Consider the following 8,119-nt stretch of genomic DNA (forward strand, 5'->3'; position numbering starts at 1 on the left):
GTGTGGTTTTTGCCCGCTTTTCACCCAGGCACCAAGACCCCATCCCAAGCTCTCCGAAGCCCCCAACGTTGGCCCAGAGGAGGGCTCGGGGAACCTGCTCGCTCCCTCTGGAGTTAGAGCTGAGCCGGATTCAACATCAACCAGGAGGGAGCGCAGCAGGGAACTATCTACTCTTCCCCAGACTGGTAAACAGGTAACAATGGACAAAGAGAAGGCTGAGGTACTCAACAACTTTTTTGCCTCATTCTTCAATGGCAGCATCTCTTCCCACACCTCTCCCATGGGTGAGGGGGGCTGGGGCAGCAAAGAGATGCCCACTGTAAGAGAAGATCAGGTTCATGACACCTGAGGAACATGAATGTACATAAATCCGTGGAACCTTTTGAGATGCATCCCGAAGGAATTGGCTGATGTAGTTGCCAAGCCATTCTCCATGATATTGAAAAACTCATAGCAGTCAGGTGAAGTCCCAGGTACCTAGAAAAAAGGAAAATATTGTACCCAACTTTAAAACAGTAGAAAGGAGGAGTCTGGGAATTGAATTTTAGCTTGTGTGAGAGACTAGATACCATCCTTGAAGAGAAAACCTGTCTCTTGACATGTGGATCATGTCGTTCATAGAAGAGAGACTCCATCACACCTGCAGTCACCAGATCCTGATGCTTCCTGCAGGTCTAGTGACAAAGTGGCTCCAATAACATGCTTGTCACCTCCACTGTAAGAACTCACCATCATCCTGTTGTTGCAAGCCCACAGCTTCTTTCTTTCTGCCAATCTCTTTGATCTCCTCTCCAGGTGGCTCTGGAACAACTGAATCCCCAGCATGGAATGTATCAGACCCATGAGGTCAGGGCTCAGTTCTAGCAGCTGAGTCCTTAGGGAAGAGGACAGCCCTTTTACTATGGATTTCCATACTTTTGGAAGTCAAAATGAAAACGTCCTACATGGGTCAACTGAAAAGGGAATTCAGGAATGGACTGTATTTGGGAAGCCCATTCCTGGCATGGAGAATCCTTGCTCTTGTCATCCCTTGAGCAACACATCCCCACTGAGCCCAGCCCAGGTGTCTGAGCACTTTCCTTGCTCAGTTCTTGGAGGGCCTCTGGGTGATCACCCAAAAAACCCAAAATAATCCATCACGTTTGAGGCAGGAGGACACATTACTTTCATTTATTTTCCTCTCAGTAAACGTGATTACAAAATACCAACACAACAATAACAGATTTGGCCTGTTCCCTTGCTGATTTCAGCTTTCTTTAGAGGGGTGTTATTGATTACAAGGAACTGACAAAAACATGCACCTATGATTTCTTTTTCTATTTTTGCCTTAGCTATTTCCAAAGGAAAATAATTTGCATAGAACGGTCTTTTTAAAGAAAAAGTCAAACAGTTCTTACAAAGGTGGGCTTATTTTTTAAAAGAAATAGAGAAAACAACAAGCAAGCAGATGATTTTAAGTTAAAATCTTGGAAATCATAATTTTCAGTCATATATTTATTTACCACAATATTTAACCTAGAGGTTTAGTGACACTTTGTCCAGGGTTTCAGCTGTTGATTGGGGAATATCCATGTCCACCCAGCTCCTAATAGGGAGCCCTCCTGGAGAGGCTCCCCAGTGGCCACCAGATCTGGATGGTTCATTGCTCAAGAACTCACAGACACACGTTAAATACTAAAGTAACCAAAGCTCTTAGCAAAATTGCCCAGAGCAGCAACTGCTTCTGGAGGTGGGAAAATGAGGACAGTGCTTCCCTGTGCATCTGCTCCACGATGGGATATCCATGCAGGAAAAACCTCCCTGCAACACTGGGGTTGGTGCCAGCACTGGCTCTGTCCCCCTTCTCCCTCCTTGGGGACAGGCAGTGAGGACATGGGAGAGCAGCACCATCTGTGGTGGTGGCTTCTGCCTCCTCACACAGGTGATGCCTGCATGTTTCCATGCAGGGGAATGCTGCAAAAAGCTTTTTGGGTCCACATCAGATTTTGGCATCTTGGACTTGCTGGTAGCAGGGAGTTCAAGGCTGACCTCTACCTGCATGAGAAAAGTCTTCTGGGGCTTTGTTCCAAACCTGCTGCCTGCAACAAAATGCTGATGAAGGGTTGGCTGAAACCACAACCAAAGTTTCAAACCTGCCCCCTCCCCAGGCCTAGGGCATCCAAAAGGCCCTGGGATCCACAAGTGGACACACCTGAACCTGTGTGCTGCAGGACCTTGCAGAACCTCAAGCAAGCGGGTCACACACAGCCTGTTGCTTTCCTGGAGCAATGGAGCTCACACTCTTGGAGCAACCAGAGCTTTTCACTGGTTGGGAGTGCAGGGGTGAGGTTTTCATTTGCCTGAATACCAGGGAGTAGATGCATTCTGTATGTAAGATTGAGAATTGTACCAAAAATCAGTCCAGAAGGATGTAGTCTGAGTCCCTTATTTGCCGATTTACCATACGAAATTGGTCTTAATTGGAGTCTGGGCTCTTGGTGAGCGCCAGAAAATGCATACGAAAAGCTCCATATGCATATGCATGTGCGTGCATTCATCTGTGTGGGCAGAGGAGGAACATGCTCAGCATTGCTTATTGCCTCCTCCGCCCTTCAGCGGCTCAGGGCAGGAGCAGCACCTGGATCCTGCCGGCCGTCAGCCAGCGCACACAGCGAGCCCCGCACTGCGGGACAGTCGCCCAAATTGTTGCGAGGACACCGCTGGCTGTGGAAAAGGGCACGAAAGAAAGCGGGCCGGGCTCACAGGCAGCGAAAAACAGGACTGTGTTCTTCAGATAATTTATTTGCAATGAATAATTCAGCTAGCTTTAGCTGGGAAGCTGCATTAAATACAGAGCATTAGGCACTCTGAGAGCCCCCAATAAAGGGCGCTATTCACTCCTAGCACAAAGGAATATTATTTACTATCATTAATTAACTTCCACACAAAGCCACAGCCATTTCCTTGGGTTCTGAGAAAGAATAAGAGGAGAATGTGAGCGCAGAGCTGCCGCAATTTCCCTTTGGTTTCCTCTCAGCAGACGCACACCGGCTGCGGGCTGAGCTTTGCTCCCCGCGGCATTTTGGCAGCGCTGTCCCTGTGGCGGAGCCCAGCAGGTCGCTGGCTGTGGCGGGGATGGATGAGCGCACCCCGCCGCCGCTGTGGGGCTGCGCTGGGGCTGCCCCAGCGCTCCTGGTGCCCCGGGCTGCCCGGCGGGCCGCAGGAGCCCCGCTGGTACAAGCTGGCATTCCCCACGCTCCCGCAGCCCAGGGATGCAGACTGCCAAAAGCCTAAGGAGGCAGGGAGGCGTTTGCCTTCGGGAAATGGGTTGAGAGTCTGGATGCTCCATCTACCTAGTGAGAGCGTTTTTTTAGATTTAATGAACCGCTGTGCTAATTAGTTCTCTGAAGTGTCTGCTTTGAAATACCAAGCTTTAGGATAAGTAGAAATGCAAATTCTTGGCAATTATTATTACCGCTGCAGTAGTGACTAGAGAGCAGCTCTTTGCAAGCAAAAAGGGAGATAGGCAGCTTGTGCTGGGTGGTTACAGAGCTTGTTTTCATCTGTTACATTGTGCTCTTGGCAGGTGATGTTGTAGATAGCACAAAAGGCTGGGTGGAGATTCTTGGTCAAAATATTTTTCTGTTGGAAGACATGGGTTTAAGTTATATTGGAATATTTCATAAATACACATTGATTTTTAAAATTATTTTTTCTGTTTTAGTGCTGAAGCTCTGTTCTCTTTATCAATGAAAGTCCACATTTTTCCTCTGAGATTTTAGATGAAAAAGGCAAAATGAAATTCTAAGTCAGATCTTACTTCAATGAATGACATACTTTTAGAAATGTCAAGAAAAGAAGTCAGAAAATTAAGTCTCAAATGGAATTAGGGGTTCCATTTGATTCCATGTGATTTCCCTCAACTTTTTTTATTTGCTGAGAAATCCTGAGGGTTTTGCAGCCCAAACATTCTGCTGGGAGAAAGATGTGGGGTGGCTGAGGGAGGAACAGATCTGTCTGCAATCCTGCAGTGCTGCACCAACCAGCCCAGGCAGAACCTGGAGACAGACCCCTGGCAGAAAGCAGGATGTGGGGTAGAATTAATTGTCTTCACAGTGGCTGGTGTGGGGCTGTGTTTTAGATTTGTGTGGAACAGAGGGTTGATAACAGGGAGATGTTTTTGTTATTGCTGAGCAGGGCTTACACAGAGCCAAGGCCTTTTCTGCTTTTGTACTGCCATGCTGGGGCTGCTTGTGAGGCTGGAGGGGGGACACAGCCAGGACAAGTGACCTCAACTGACCAAAGGGACATTCCAGACCATCTGACATGCTCTGTGCATAAAGTGGGGGGAAGGAGGAAGAGGAAGACATTTGCAGCAATAGCTTTTGTCTTCCCAAGTCACCATTATGTGTGGTGGGTCCCTGCTCTTGTGGGGATGGCTGAACACTACCTGCCCAGGGGAAGCAGTGAATTAATCCCTTGTTCTGCTTTGCTTATGTGCATGGCTTTTACTTTGCCTATTAAAATATCTTTGTCTCAACCCATGAGTTTTTCCATCTTTCACCCTTGTGATTCTCTCCCTGATCCCACTGTTGGGGCAGTGAGTGGCTGTGTGGGGCTTGGCCACTGGCTGGGGTTACACCAGGACAGAGACATGCACAGGTGTCATGCCACATGGTCTAGGCAGGAGCCTAAGTGGTTCTCTAGGATTTAGGTGCCTTTAGGTGAAATTTTGGATAAATTCCATTGTAGTTGAGATTTAGAAGTATCAGCACTAGTCATTTCTACCTCTGTTTTACTGTCTGAAGTGCACTGACAGGCAGTCACAACCCTGCTGGACATGACCTCGGTGTGGTGGGGTGATGTGGGAGGGAGTTTGTGCACTGCCCATCCCAGAGGCTGCCTGAAGCCAGAGGTGCCTTTGGCAGAAGCCCTACATCCCACCCTCTGGCAGAAGCCCTGCATCCCACCATCTGACAGAAGCCTTGCATCCCACCCTCTGGCAGCAGCAGCCAACACTCCCCACGTGCCCCCTGCTTTGCGCTGCCAAGGGGGCTGCTCTGCCCTTTGAACCCCTCAAGTTGCCCTTCTCTTGGTCTTGAGGTAAGAGCAAGGTGTGGTAGGGAAAGGGAATTTTCACATGGAAAAACCTGGCACAAAGCAGGAGTCGAGTTTTCTCATGTTGGTCCTTTCTGTTCCCATACAAGAGCTCCATGGTCTTATTGAGCTTCTGAGACAGGGAACAAGCTGTGATTTTTAAAAGTAATTGCCTGTGGGAGATATTAGTTCTATTTTTATCTTTCCCTATAACAAAAGCTTTTCAATAATGTCCTCACCACTCATCAGCATTACCCACTAAATACATTTAAATAGCACCGTTTCTGTACTACCCTTTTAACTCCCTGCTTGCCTCTTGATATTTGGCCCAAGAAATAAATGCCAGATTTGTGTTTCCAACACTATTTTACTTAAACACTCTGGGGACACCTTTCAAAGATCATTTCCTAAGACAGAAAGATACTCTGTTGTGAAGGAGACTGTCCTAACCTGGAAAACAAGAAAGTAACACACACACACTCAACTCAGAGATCAATTGAAAATGTCCACGGTAAAAAAGAAGAGCTTATGAGTCAATTTGAGTTTCAAATTCCATTTGAACAGCAAAGATTAGGTAAAGAGGATTCATGAAGCCACTTGGTTGCATAGTCCCAAATAAAACTGGGATTAGCAAATAATTTGAACATAGAACTCCATTAAATACAAAATGTAGACCCACCCTAAACCACACACAGGCACAGCAAACACATAGTGAGCAGAAAGATCTGTCATGAAGCACTGGGCTAGACTTAAGGTGGCTGTCAACCTTTATCAAAACTCCCCAAACAATAAAAACAAAACAAAACAAAACAAAACAAAACAAAACATAAAAAAACAACCCAAAAAGTCTGCCTGCAGAGATTAAGGGGAAAGAAACGAACCATAAAGACTCCACAGATCACCCCATATCCTGTGTCACTGTTAGGGACTTTGCCAGCCAGACATGCCTTGGTGGTCAGTGGACTGTGAGTGTGCCCTAGCACTGTCCCAGAGCCACAGGCTCCCATGAGGGGTCAGTGAGGCAGGACAGTGCAGGCAGGGAGTGGGGACACAGCTCTGGGAGCAGAGGTACACCATATCAAACCCTGAAACAGCCCAAGATCCACACATGGAGAGATTAAAAGTCAACCTTTCAGCAGGGGGAAATGGACCTAAGGCTTTGCACCTTCTGAGGCACAGCATAGAAGCTCCTTGCCCATGATGAAGATGAATCACAAAAAAAATCCTTGGATGCAAACCAGGGTTGATCAAAACTGTCTAATCCTTCCACTTTAAATTCCTTAATCTCCCAAAACAAATTATAGCATCTGATTATTTACATACTCTGTACAAACTGATGGGAAAACAAAAAGATCCACCCAAAATCATAAAGATTTCTCCTCCTTCTGGGTATATCTTGAAATATGTTGAATAATTACAACCTAGTTGGAAGATCATACTTAAAAATAACTTTTCTTAGACCCATGTTGAGTTTTTTTACCCACAACCTCTCTGGCCCTCCAGGCACCTCCCACCCACTCCAATCTTATCACCAGAAGCAACGTAGATAAGATTAGAAATTATTTGGGTAAAAACTGACCATTAGACTCCACACCTGACTAACTGGGAGAGCTGATAAAGACCCAGCAGAACCCAGTTGCCCACAAAAGATGTGCATTCACAGCACTCCACTTCTGGCTCTCAGCTTTTGATTCTCAAGGGATCCAGCTGCTTTCAAAAGGTAAAACTTCAAAGAAAAATTCGTGATTACTTCAGATACTGAAAATTATGGACTCCATGAACTTGGCTACTTTTTCCAGCTGAGTGGTTTGCTAACAATTATTATTTTTCCTTCTCAGCCTTGATCTCTGAAGAGCTTTCCCTGGATTTTTTTTTCTTTTGCTAAAGGAACAGTTTTGCCTTCTAAAGCCACTTATCCCCATGGTGATTATTCAGCTATTGTCAGAGTAGGACACATTGGGTTCACACATGTCACACCAGAAACACTACACTAAGAATAACCTTTGAACTAACTCTTCAACTGAATCCTTATTCCTGGGATTTATATTGATGAAAAACAGCAATAAAAGCACTTTTAAAGCCCATTGAGAAAATCTCTTGGGCAATACTCCTGCTCTATCCTGAAGTAATTTTTTTACTCCTCCTGGGGTAAAAAGATTGTTAAGGAGAACTGCTTTATAATGTATCATGAATTATTTAACATATTAAACTAATAAAGTCTGTAAAAATATACCAAATGTCAGTAATCAACTTCCTCAAAAAAAAAAAAAATCAGGACAAGTTTAGCAGTAAATTATCAGATACACTGGAAATTTTATGCAACAGATTTACCAGATGCACAAAGTTTATGCAGTTGCCTAATCAAGAGCACTGGGGGCTGAAATCAGTGATCTCTGAACATTCCTTCCAGCCCAAAATGTTCTGAGTTTGTGTCACGCACCAGGCAGATAGATGGGGTTTATACTCTTCTGTCCATCATTTTGAGAAATAATGCAACATTACAAAAGACCTTTTAGATCCTGTGCTATAGAGAGATATTTTCAGTATTTACCAGACTTGGAAAACATTATGAACATGCTTACCAGAATTAAATGGTATCATGAGCCAACCAGAATTCATTTTCTGCACGCATTCTAAATTAATTGCTTCACTGAAGAGCATGTGTGAAAAGAAATACAAAAAGAAAAATATTCAGATTCCACAATTTTTTTTCCAAGGAAAAAAAAGAATTAGAAAAAAAGAATTAGAAAAATTCAGCAGTTAATTTACATTTTCCACGAGAAGATAAAAATGGTAATTGTGAAAATACTGTAGCTTGAAATTCAGTTTGGAAGGTAAAAAGCTCCCAGCCAGGACCTGAAGAAGTTGTCAGCAAAGGGGACCTTTTTCAAAAGCCCTACTACCAAGGCTATGAAAGTAGGAAAAGAGCACTTTGACATTACAGATGGCCTCAGAACCATGAGTAACCTGGGAGAAAATGGAGAAGTAGGTCCCAGACTTCTGCTGCTTCATCTTTTCAGAAGAAATGATGGTAATATTTCTA

The 8,119-nt window shown here is 44.8% G+C and overlaps 1 long non-coding RNA gene across 1 annotated transcript; it reads right to left on the bottom strand.

Moving 5' to 3' along the window:
• Positions 1-3,336: 3,336 nt before the first annotated feature.
• Positions 3,337-8,119, bottom strand: LOC140684450 (uncharacterized). The gene is made up of 2 exons (XR_012056725.1): positions 7,659-8,119; positions 3,337-5,526 (listed from the first exon to the last, which is right to left on the bottom strand). It is a non-coding gene; the product is annotated as an uncharacterized lncRNA (long non-coding RNA).

The sequence above is a fragment of the Taeniopygia guttata genome, chromosome 1 (assembly GCF_048771995.1).
Source record: "Taeniopygia guttata chromosome 1, bTaeGut7.mat, whole genome shotgun sequence".
Classification (NCBI taxonomy): domain Eukaryota; kingdom Metazoa; phylum Chordata; class Aves; order Passeriformes; family Estrildidae; genus Taeniopygia; species Taeniopygia guttata.